Source organism: Lygodium microphyllum, chromosome 20, assembly GCF_053477565.2.
Source record: "Lygodium microphyllum isolate KBCC chromosome 20, Lygodium_microphyllum_v1.1.10, whole genome shotgun sequence".
Classification (NCBI taxonomy): Eukaryota; Viridiplantae; Streptophyta; class Polypodiopsida; order Schizaeales; family Lygodiaceae; genus Lygodium; species Lygodium microphyllum.
In genome coordinates this window covers 75,101,126-75,113,865 of record NC_141154.1, presented here as the reverse complement: position 1 = coordinate 75,113,865, position 12,740 = coordinate 75,101,126, and positions in this window count along the sequence as shown.

Here is a 12,740-nt window from a genome sequence, read left to right as displayed (position 1 = left end):
ATTGCAACCATCCCAACTCAAGTAAACAATGGGGGGGGGGAGGTGTTCTTCCTCTTAGATTGGTTCTTTGCCTCTTAGATTGGTTCTTCGCCCTATACTTCCCTTAGCATTATGGACTACATAATTGGATGGTTAATTCATTGAATATTTTTTCCCAATTTAATATCACTACAATACCCATAATGTTTCCTAGCATTTTTTACTAAGTTATCCAATGTATGATTTTCTAAAGGGAAATCTTCCAATAATTTATGTCGATATAAGTTCTTCAATAATTTTACCTAGCATTTTGACTAAATAATCAAATGTTTTAAATCCCCTAATAATTTTTTCAAGTGATTCTTATTTATAATTATTTGATTATTTCTCTAATGTTTCATCTTTGAAATACATAATTATTTATATAATTACTTTAGCACTAATAATCTTTAATATCATTTAATCTCTATTATTTCTTACTATATTTTTATTATTTATCATTGTAATAACAAGTACTCTATCAACTTTTCAATTAGAGTAATCTAAGAGAAATTACACAAAGAAAACTTGGAGTTCCTAGTGAGGTTTGCATGCTTAGTCTTGTTACTTGTGGTCAATGATGCTCTCTCAATGTCCATGCATCTCTTCAATGGCATGATGGCACATGAATGAAAGGTTAGAAAGAAGAGAGAAGGTGGAGAGGCTTGTGTATGTGTGTCTGTGTGTGTTTGCCTTCCCTTGGATTCACAGTTCTCTCTCTCTCTCTCTCTCTCTCTCTCTCTCTCTCTCTCTCTCTCTCTCTCTCTCTCTCTCTCTCTCTCCACCCTTGAGGAGCACAACAGACCTAGGACACTAAGGCCCCACTCAAGAGATAGCTTATAGATTTCGTCGTCGCAAGAGAGACTCGGGAGGTTTCAACACAACCACAGCCTTGGTCGTCTACATATACATGGGAGTATTGATTGATCGAGTTGTCCAACTTGGCCGATCCAAATTTCCCAGACCTCGACACATGCATGATGACATTTCCATAGGAAAATATAGGAGATTATTGCCCAAGCTAAAACCAGGCTCTCTACATCACCATGAGATTGTATCAGCTAGAGCTCTTTACTTGTCAAGAAGATTTCTCCTTATTTGTGATGGAGGAGGTACAGTGGAGGAGATAACAATTGACGGGGGTGGGGGGGGGCGCGCTACTAGGTAACCTCTAGCTAACTAAACTAAAGTAATGAGGTTGCTTTACTAACTTAATTACTAATTAAACAAACTTAATAGTCTTGTTTTTCTTTTGTTTTTGCTCATGCCTCATCGACATAACAATATGGGGTGATCCTACATGTTTGGGAGCCATTATTTTCCAAAGTATCTGTGGTGACTCGTTGGGAGGTGGTGTTCACATGCACTGTGGAATGAGATATTATGGGAAGGATAACTGCAATGTTTAAAATCGGATATGTTGCACTATTTCTTCATAGTTAAAACAGTATATCATCCAGTTCCTCCATGGGGTTGGCTTCTTTAATTCTATCACTATAGATTATGGCATATCATTGAATTGCTTGCATAATTAAGCTATGATTACTGAACTACTTTGTAAGTCTCTAAATGTTAGCCTGGAAATCAACTTGGGATCTTGATAGGTTCCTCCCATCTCTCTTGTAATTGATATCATGAATTTTTGGGTAACGGGGTTGAAATCTCTTGCATGGAACCATAAATGTTGTCGTCTTTCTCTCTAGCTTCCAATTTTTGTTTTTTACTCTTCTTCCTCTACAATTCCAAAGCAATCCTTGTGGCTTCCTCATAGGTCTTTGGATCTTTAAACATCAACTTTCTTCAAATGCTAGGATGTAAAGAAGCCACAAATTTCTTCTCACTTGATGTAAGCATTAAGCTTTCCTACTTCCCCCACAAAGCTTTTAACTTGGCTAGATATTGTTATACATCTATATGTTCCTATTGTGTCAACTTGTTAACTTCCTTCAATAAGTGTCCAATCTTTTCTCTTCCTTTGTATTGGGTTTGTAAAGCCAAAACCAAAGTGCCCTTGGTGGCATTATCCAACATCTTACCATACCAAGCACTAGCTTCATCTTTCAATCACAATTACCTCAATATTTCCTTGTTCTCATCCACATCCCTATTAGTTTGAAAGGCTATTAGCTCAATCAACCTCATGAAATGAACACCACATCCTCTTTTTGTCTCCTCTATACTACATCATTTCTCCCAAACCTTCCATCTTGAAGCTTAAGCTAAATTCCAAATGGGCCTTCAAATTGGTTTCCTTGGCACTTGCAACACTATTGATTCTTCCTCCTAGTAGTAAGGACGCCAATGGATGTGAGGAGTAATGGATAGGGACACTATGATAGCTTTATGTCTAGAAAAATAAGAGGGAAAGCCAATGTAGATCAATCTTTGATCAACACAAATAGATCCTAATCAAAGCATGCATGTCCAAAAATTGTGTATATAAGATTCATGTGCATAAAATTGATTGTAATTTTTTATATGAGAACTCAAGTTGAGATTATGTAAAAAGAAAACTTATAGCTCATAAGCTAATATCTAGAACTTAGAACAACTAAAGAAAATTTCTAAGCAAAAATGGGTTAAACAAAGATGTGATTAGACTTCTATCATTTTTTCTATGCAATGTATACCCGCATAGTCTACCTTTTGAGACAAGCATATCTCTCCATCTATAGACCAAAATGCTACCGAATTTAATAGAAGTGTTTCTTAGATATTAAAGAACATTGGTAACCTTCAACAACTACTATAGACCAATCACACAAATCATAAAGGAAAATAGGATGGAAGGATATAGAAGAACAATTGCATGACCAATTCACGAGTTAGAGATGTGATTATCATTCAAACCATGATCATAGCTTTTGACAATTATTGAGAGCAAGAATCAATCTATTGGGTACCTATGTAGGGATGATTGCATGCAACCAATATCATATGTAGAAAGCAATGATGGGAAGTTTAATACCTCAATTAGCACCAATCACCTAGAAATTTTGCAAGTGAGGGAGATCAACTCAACCATCCAAATGTATGTTCCAACTTCTAGGCTATGTATAACAAGAATTCAACATGTCAATATCTGATCCTCATTGTAGATATGATGCACATCCACTCCTCATAAGTTGCTCATGGGCTGCTTATAAGTTGCTCATAGGCCAGGTAGATAGGTAGGAGCCTATTGATTTATATTGTTCTACATTAGTCTCATGAATATCAACCCTCAAATAGCAAACTCTTTTTTTATTTTATATGCAAATCTCAAGCATGGTCATGCTCCTCCATGTGATCCACTTAAGTTACTTGCTACCAATGCATGGTCTCTATACCATTTAAATTACCCTAGCACCTAGAATGTTAGCATTTGTTAAAGTTTCTTTCCTAAACAACTCCTAGCTCTTTATTTCCACAAAATGAGGAAGAATGAGAGGCATGGAACATATTTAAGAGGAAATTTCAAGTTAGAATTGTAGTCAACTAGGCTGCATATCCTCAAGCTTCCTCTATAAACAAGAGGTGAAAAAAGATAACAAAGTAGACTAGCAATGTTATGAGTGAGCAATCATACACATATATTGCTTTATGTGAAAGGCATCAATTATCAAAGCTATTGTACCTTCAATACCCTTGAACATGCTCAATATAGAGATGATAATAGAAGAAGCCACCCTTATACCTCTAAATGTCATTAGAAGAGCGTAGACTAAGAGGACATAAGGTTAATTGAACCTTTTATGATGGATGGCTTTGAAATAGGAAAGAAGAATGCAAAGGATAAGTTACAAAAAGATTCAACAAGGTGCTCTTAAAAAGTGAGAGTGACACTACTCAATTAAGGCATAGGGGACTTTGTGATGATCGGATTACATTGATGAAATCCACTCATTCTAGGCTTCCAACAACTCCAGGATTTTCATCACTCTCACAAGATGGATATACATGGTTTTTTGCCTAAAGGGAAAGGTTTACATGGATATTTGGGAGAGAGAGGGGGGAAGAGAGAGCCCAACATGCTTTTGCCATTTTCTCTCTTTTTTAATCCTTCTATTTTGAGTTTTAGCTTAAGAGTGCCTTGTCCCAAAAAATCCAATTAGCTCTTAGCCTTCGTATTTTCACCCAAAAGCTAAATTTATTTTCTCTTCTACCATTACTTTATTGTTCCAAGAGCACTTTTCCTCCATATTTCTTGTGGGTAACGTCCAATGTGCCCTTAGTGTCAAATTAATATGCTACAAAATTGTAAGAGTGACTAAATTTTCAAGATGAATACATTTATGTAGTAAAATTTTCACAATTTCAATGTTATATTGTCCATTTTAAAATGTGCAATATCTTTTTCATATTTTAATTGTATGGGTTAACTTTTGTTACTTATACTTGCATTTAACAATGTATAAATGTGCAAATGTGTCTAGAATTCACATTTCATGGATGAAATTACTTATTCAACATTTCTCACGCATTAATTTACTTGTTTTTAAACTCAAATTTTTTTATTTATTTGAACTGCACAATGGGGACATTACTCTATGAACCCTTGTATTTGGCCCTATTAATATTCCATGAAAGAATATATTATTGGGCTCCTTATTTCTTGCACAATGTGAGCAACTAACTCTATGGCATTATAAGAACCCTAGGCAATATCTTATTCAAAATATGTGATTTGGAAAAATATTAGTTACATGTGGTTTGGTCCAAAGATAACCATCACATGGTTATTGCATACCATCCATTCTTAAATATGTCAAGAATATAGGAGGAAATACAAATGCAATTATACCATTATACTCCCTTAGAAGCTCACTAACACAAACTAGTCCTTTGACTTTGTTGCAAAAGTGCCTTCCAAATATTTCCTCTTTAGTTTTGAAAATCCATTGCAATATTTCTCTTTTTTTCCCTTGAGAAACATGGAACGATTTCATTTCTTGATTGATCAAGACATTGTGAGTTCTCATGCAAATCATTTATCTCCAATTTGAGGAGAAGTTTTGCTAGGGGAGTGTCCAAATCATCAAATGGTTCAACCTCACAACTCTAGCAAGTATTATAATGGAAAGAGATTTTGATATCGACAATGAGATTCTAACATTCGTATAATAGAAAGAGATTATGATCAAACTAGTGATAGAACTTATACATACAACTAACCAAGCCCATACTAAATCATGAAATATGCTCCCAAAAATGATCTCAAAAGCTCTAAAACTATAACCCACAAGTATCTAAAAATATCTAAATGCAATAAAAACACTCCAAAGTTAAGAACTCACTAAAACCTAGCACTCACTATCATCTAATATTACCACCTCAAGGTCTATGATAGCAAAATCCTTGATTAAGTCATGGGTCAAAGTCAAGAGAGCCCTTTTTATAAAAGCATGGATTTACAAAATTTTTAATACTATTAAATAAAAAGTAGAAGAAGGCTTAAGGAAGACATAAAGCGTAATTGATAAATACATCAACTTCATAGCATGGCTATTATAATTGTGTCAATTGTCGAGGTCATGTAGCCTTTCTTCAATCCTAGATTCCAATCTTATGCAACCTCTACCCTTGATGTTGTATTCTAGCAAATTCATTATGATGCTAGACCTAGCAATAGATTTGTTTCACCCTCAATAGTCACATCAATTGTGTGGTTTTGTGCAATATGAGCAATTTAACAAACACATCTCCTCATTTGTGGATATTGGATAGACATAACATCTTAAACCTTATCATTTTGAGATCTTATATATCAAGCAGATGCCACGTTTGACCATCCGTTTTTTACCACTATGGCATAATGGACATGTTGTGACAATGTTCATGCCATTGTCATTGTTGATCTCCCTTACAAGCCCTTAGAACAACTTGGGGTGGATACTTGCATGTATTTTTACAACTTCATCTCTCTAAATGGATGCAAGAGGATTGCTTGAACCTCTATCTTCATGCTTAGAGAAGGTGAAATGTTGATGAAAAATGTTTTCTTCAACTAGTAAAAATAAAGACAAGTTCCCAAAGCAATTGATTCTAATGTTCAAAATCTATATGAAATGTTGGTTTTATAACCAAAGTACTTGAAATTTCGTTGAGATTTCTAAGGGCATAATAAAACTTCTATCAATATTTTAGAATTCTAGCCACTACAAATACACTAAAATGTCATTTTTTTCCCATCATTGAGAAAGTATTTGGACTTTCCACAACCATCTGAACTCCTCAAACTTTTGCAAATGGCGGCCTAGCCCTACAAGCAATGGGCTTCATGCAAGCCATAGCACAAGATAAACAAATCCTGAAACAAGGTTATATCAAAATATGAAAGATAAAAGAGAATCTAAAAAAGGAAACAAAATAGTTGGACTGATACAACATGAAATAAGGATGTCCTTAGGTGAGTGAGAAAGCAAAAGAAGGCTCCAATACAAATCAGACATGTGCACCGCTCTTTCCACCCTACTACATTGTGCTACTAGAATACATGGTGGACAATCACTTTACTTTTTGTACCCACCCCTTCTACCCAAAATCCTCCATTGAGCTATGAGATGCAATAAAGGACTACATGCTTATCAAGGGATGTCTTGGCCGCACCTTCCAACCACTCCTCGAGGAATGAAGCTTATATTTGCATTCCAAAAAATAAAAGAAAAAAAGAGAAAATAAATAAACTAAGAAAAAAGGCAGAGAGAATGGGAAAAGAAAAGCAAAAACTCAAATTTGGATAGGTGTGTCGCATAGACACTACACTTAGAAGTCCTCAAGGTAGGCACGATTAGTGACCTCCATCAGTTGGCTCCACTTCTAACCCCCCAGCCCTTTTCCCCCACATCACGATCTTGGGGCACATCAAGGTAGGACACTAAATTTGAAATGAAGCAATCCAATATCATTGTTGTAAGCCAATCACACAAACCACAAAGGAAAATAGGATGGAATAGATGTAAAAGAACAAAAGTAGATATAGAAAAAAAAAATCATGACCAATTCAAGAGAAAGAGGATAAAATTTTCATTCAAATAAAAATTAGGAGTGGATATTATTTTTCAAACTTTTGATCTAAAAGGTATAAAAGAGAGGTGATTGGTAGTAAGAATCAATATATTGGATGCCTATGTAGTGCAGATCATTGCACGCAATCAAGATTACAAGTAGATAAAGCAATAGGGACACAAAATCATTGCATCAACCAACATTAATCAACTAGACATTGTCCAATGGAGGAAGACCTATTCAATCATCCACATGTATGTTTCAACTTTTATCTTATAGACAACAAGAGTGGTCTCTCCCTCTCTCGCTCACTCTTATCAATTTATTTTTTTACTGTCTCCTCTCCCTCTCTCTATCTTCTCTCTTTCCCTATCTCAATCTCCCTTTATTTATATTCTCTCTCTCTCTCTCTCTCTCTCTCTCTCTCTCTCTCTCTCTCTCTCTCTCTCTCTCTCTCTCTCTCTCTCTCTCTCTCTCTCTCTCTCTCTCTCTCTCTCTCTCTCTCTCTCTCTCTCTCTCTCTCTCTCTCTCTCTCCGTGCGCGCGCGCGCATGTGTGTGTGTGTGTGTGTGTGTGTGTGTGTGTGTGTGTGTGTGTGTGTGTGTGTGTGTGTGTGTGTGTGTGTGTGTGTGTGTGTGTGTGTGTGTGTGTGTGTGTGTGTGTGTGTGTGTGTGTGTGTGTGTGTGTGTGTGTGTGTGTGTGTGTGTGTGTGTGTGTGTGTGTGTGTGTGTGTGTGTGTGTGTGTGTGTGTGTGTGTGTGTGTGTGTGTGTGTGTGTGTGTGTGAAAATAGCCTCAAGGGTTCAAAAATCAATTGCCCACAATACTGCACTTTGGCAGCAATTTTTGGCTGGTGGGTGGGTGGGTGAGTGAGGGGGGGTTTGGGTGAGATTGTAAAGAATGCAGGGGAGTTTGGGTGGGATTGTAAAGAATGGCACTCTGTAATAGGCTGGCCACCACCCCTCCTTAAAAAGCTTCTCTCCAAAAAATAACCTTTGTATTTTTAACAATTTTACTATTTATTATTATTATGAAGCTAACTGAGTTGCCTACTTAAGTCATTACTTATTTTAACTACTGTAACATAACCAACTTAATAAACCTACTTGTAATGTGACTAACCAATCAACTTAGTTGACTAATTTAAGTAACTTAGGTTACTAACAACTTATATAACTAACATTCACATGCACATTGAGCTCCTACAATATGAGATCTGGAGGTGTAGAAAATGAAGGTGATCGTAACACGAAGAATTCGTGCCATTAGAAAATGGGTACATTACAATATACTAGACTACTACAACTAGGATATTGTTGCACTATCAAACCCATTGGTGGAGCCAACTCAAGTTGTAAGAACTTGTCCACTATCATCTCGATTGGTCCTTGTGACTTGAAGTCCTAGTTTGACCCCATCTCATGGGATTGTCTCTAATGTTTATCCAATTGTTTCTTTTAAGTACTATCTAATCCTATACATACTACATTGTGCCTAGCACTACCTTGTATCATTGGAGTTCCTAAGCTAGACCCACATAAATTTAATGAGTCAAGCTCCCATATCTTGATTGACCTAGGTTATCACCTCAACTAGAATCTTTGATCACCTTGAGTGCAACTTTCCATCAATTTTGGCACTTGGGAACCTAACCTACTTAGTGTAGGCCACTTAAGGTATAATGCTTGACATTTACTTTCGAAACTCTCAAAAATATTCAAATTAGGCCTTTGATTAGTCCCAAAAAGCTTTAAAACACACTAGAGGACTGCCATCCAAATTCTTATGTCCAAATCTTTTCTTGTGATTTTTCTTAAGGATTTGTGTCTAATTTCTAAAAGAAAATTTTCTTGAATATGATTAATGTAAAATTTTAATTGAAAAATTCTCAAAAATTTTTAAAAACCTTAAGAGACTAGCCAAAGGTGCACAAACTTTGAGATTAGCCACCAAGAGTACAAAGCTTTCCGTAGGAGCAACCAATCATGTTAAGCCATGTAAGCAAAATATCTATTATATACTGTACTTTTCCAATTCTATTTGTTATTTTTTTAGTGCAACACATTAAAATTCACATTTTGGAAGGAAAATCACCTTTGACTAAATAAGCCACTCCTTTTTAAAAAAATATCAAACTAATCTCTTCCCTAATCAAGTTCTTACAAGGTCCTTTTGGAGTCTACATTTTTCCTCATGCACATTCTTGCATATCTCAAAGAAACCAGCTCCCATAGGTCGAATGTGTCAAGGATGCACTCCACCTTGCACAACTAGAGGAAAAAGTTGGAACCATCCAACTTGTCATTTTGTGAGTTCTTTATTAGTTTATAAGGCTAAGGATGTGATAGTAATTAATTGACATCATGGGATCGTGAAATAGATATTATGAAAATTACTAAGAGAAACTAAGCACCACGAATCCAGGAAAGAAATTAAGCTAGAGCTAAAAGGATAAAAAGGAGAACCCTATAAACCTTTCAAGCTCAAAACTAAATAAGCCCATTAAGCCAATAAGGGATAAAAGGAAAAATTGTATAATATTTGACCTATGTATAAAAACACATATTGAACTAGATTGTGCTTCTATGGAGGACAAAATTCTAAGACTAACCAAGGATCCTAGGGTAACTTCTAAATTATCATTTATATCCATCATATCATGGGGTTCCATTACACAATTTAAGTTGAACTTTAAACTCCGAGTCTATTCTAACATTATTACTTTGGTCTTCCCAATGTTATGACTTAGATCTTGAACCTTATCATTTTCAACTCAAGGCTTTGTTGGCTTTCAAAGTAAGGTTTACTTTCTCCAGCAAAGGGGTCTGAAATTTGAGATTATAATGTTTTGTTTAAGAGGTTTGAGTTGTTCTAGATCTTTAAAAAATCTAAGGGTCAATACACAATTTAATTCATTCTATGGGATCTTTCTTTTCATGTTCTTCTAGGTCAATTCATGATTTATAGATGTCTAACCTCATTAACTAGATATATCTTATATCTAGATATATGGAGGTTTAATCATATTGACTACATATAACTTATACTATCAAGATATAGACTTTTTATTATGCTAGGTTTAAATATTCCTTTCAAACAAAGTTGCTTTATGATTCAATTTGCGATATATGAGCTCCTCATTAATTTATTTTATTGAAAAGATTAGGCAATATTGTGATGGCTTCCTTGGGTCTTTAATTAAGAATATTAAATCTTGTTTTCAAATGATTGCTTTTCTTAGAGATCTAAAGGTGTTTTTATTGGTTTGCTATCAAGAGGCATGCTAACCATTGTCCATGTATTATAGGCGAGCAAAAGAATTGAACTACATCTACGACATTGGATCTCCCTAAGATACTTTGATTTGCTACAATTAAGGCAATGTATTAAACAAAGCCACTAGGAACATTGTAGTAATAAGGCCACTACAAAAGGGCCAATTCCCTCCTAAGACAATACAGAAACAAGTGGGGCTCTATTCATAATCCCCTGATATCTACATATAATGAAGATGGAGCCTCTATGAGCCTGACATTGTGTGGGTTGAAAGATGTGAATTTTAGACTAGTGTAGGGACAATCAGCTCGATCAAGGGATACTCACTCTATAGAGATATCATACACAAGCCACTATGATAAAAACTCTATTTTCAAAGGACAATTTGACTTGTTTTCATACCATGTGCTTACAAAACATGCAAGGAAACCCTATGTATATGATTTATCTAAGAAAAAAAAAATCATGTCAAATAGTGTGGTTCTATACCTTTTTTAGAGAACTAAAGGGCGTCTTGCATGTGTTGGGTGGAATGTGGGTGGGTCACATCCCAAAGAGATATACCCTACAAATAATAGACCAATCGGTTGGTAACTTTCCAACGAGAAGTAAGAATAGTTTTAGCTTCTAGGATAGGACATTAGAACCTTGGATCAACTTGTTTTAGGGGAGCAAGGTGGTGAAGTGATGGTCCTTGACGTCTTGGAAGCATGTGCCACTCTATGAGCATGTTGTAAGTTGACCTTATTCTTCGTAAATGCCTCCCTTCCCTAAGGCCATAATGTTCTCAAAACCAAGTAGTCCAGACCAATTTTTGTTTGATAGGCTAGCTCCAAATTGAGAGGATTCTAAAAAGGCTACTTACGGACCCTCCATCCTCTTGGATTGGATCTATCACATGTGATATCATAGCAAAGAGTACAATGTAGAAAGTCAAGTATCGTATTGTAAGAAAATATTTTATTTGATCAACTTAAGGGGTGGGTTAGTTGTGGTTTTAGGGTTTTCAAGGTCCTAATGAGAAGCTAAAAGAAAACCTAATCTTTAGGACCTTATTTTTTATTGCATGTGAATTAGTTGACTATCAATTTTGAGAATAGGTCATGCTCCTTATTGATAAGGTGGTCATGTCATTGACTCATTAATTGGGACCAAACTAGGATTGTTGGCTAGAGACCAACCAACAAAGTACTTTTATCATAAGGGCCGACACTCAAACATGTCATGTTGTCTACTGTGGATATTTGAAACCCGAAACCCTAACTCCAAAATGAATGTACATTTTCTAAGTGTCCAAAGAAGATTTGTATATCTCGAATTAATCAAAGTGATACCCTATGACAAAATCATAATTCTCAATTAGGAGAGATGATTATGTAATGTATTGTTGGCATCCCTACAATGCTACAATTATGGAGGCTATTAAAAACCAAGAAACCAACTTCATTAGATAAAGTACATTGCACTTCAAGAAAATGAGTCCTTGAAATGAATGCCTTGGGTTTCTACACTCCAAGAAAAATAGGAAACCCTATGCTGCAAGTAGGCCAAAAAACATTAATTGATATTTTGTGGAGGTCTTAAAGGTCCTACAAAAAGGTGATGGTTGCAACATTGAAAGAACTTGATTTTGCGAGATAGACCCTTTCAAAAGGATACAAAACTATAAGGTTAAACGAAAACAACATTTGTTCTTTTCATTAAATGCATATATGTAACGAATCCTTGAGACAGATTTTTTGTTTTTTTTGGAGAACGAGCGCGCGCATGCACACCACTAATCTTATAGTTTCCAGTTCCCAAGGCTAATGGCATATAAAATCAAAGTGAACAAACAAATATAAGGTAACTTCACAGCCAATTCAACAATGTGATATGATACAACGACGAGAACTCTACTTTTGAAGCTACACCAGTATGAGTTTATCCATTTTGGAACTGTCATATGATACAACCATGAGAACCCTGCTTTTGGACTACACTAATATGGCTTCATTCCTTTTAGAGGTGCTTTGCATACATATACATCAGAACTTCCAGTGCTTTCACTACAATATTGTTATGTTTCAGAGGGCTGCAAAAAATATCCAGAATTCGTCCGCATTTGTTGTATACCAGAATATATTAAGGCTTCTTTACATTCTTTCAAATTTGACTTGTCCATGGTAGCCATCAAGTTCACATACAGTTGGAATTTCACATGTACTAATTTTCAATATACAATCAGGGACCATCAAATAGACTAATTTTAGTATTGCTTGTACGTACCATTAACTTTGATATGTATACTAACCATTAAATTCTAACATATGATACATTCAGTAAGACTTACTTTTTCCAGTAATTGTTCAGTGCTCAGAACACCTCGAAGTACCAGATCTCTCAAGCACATCAGTCCTTACACAGTGATACTTTTAAAACTTTTAAATTTCGGAAGTAAGACCACATAAATTTGAATGCAG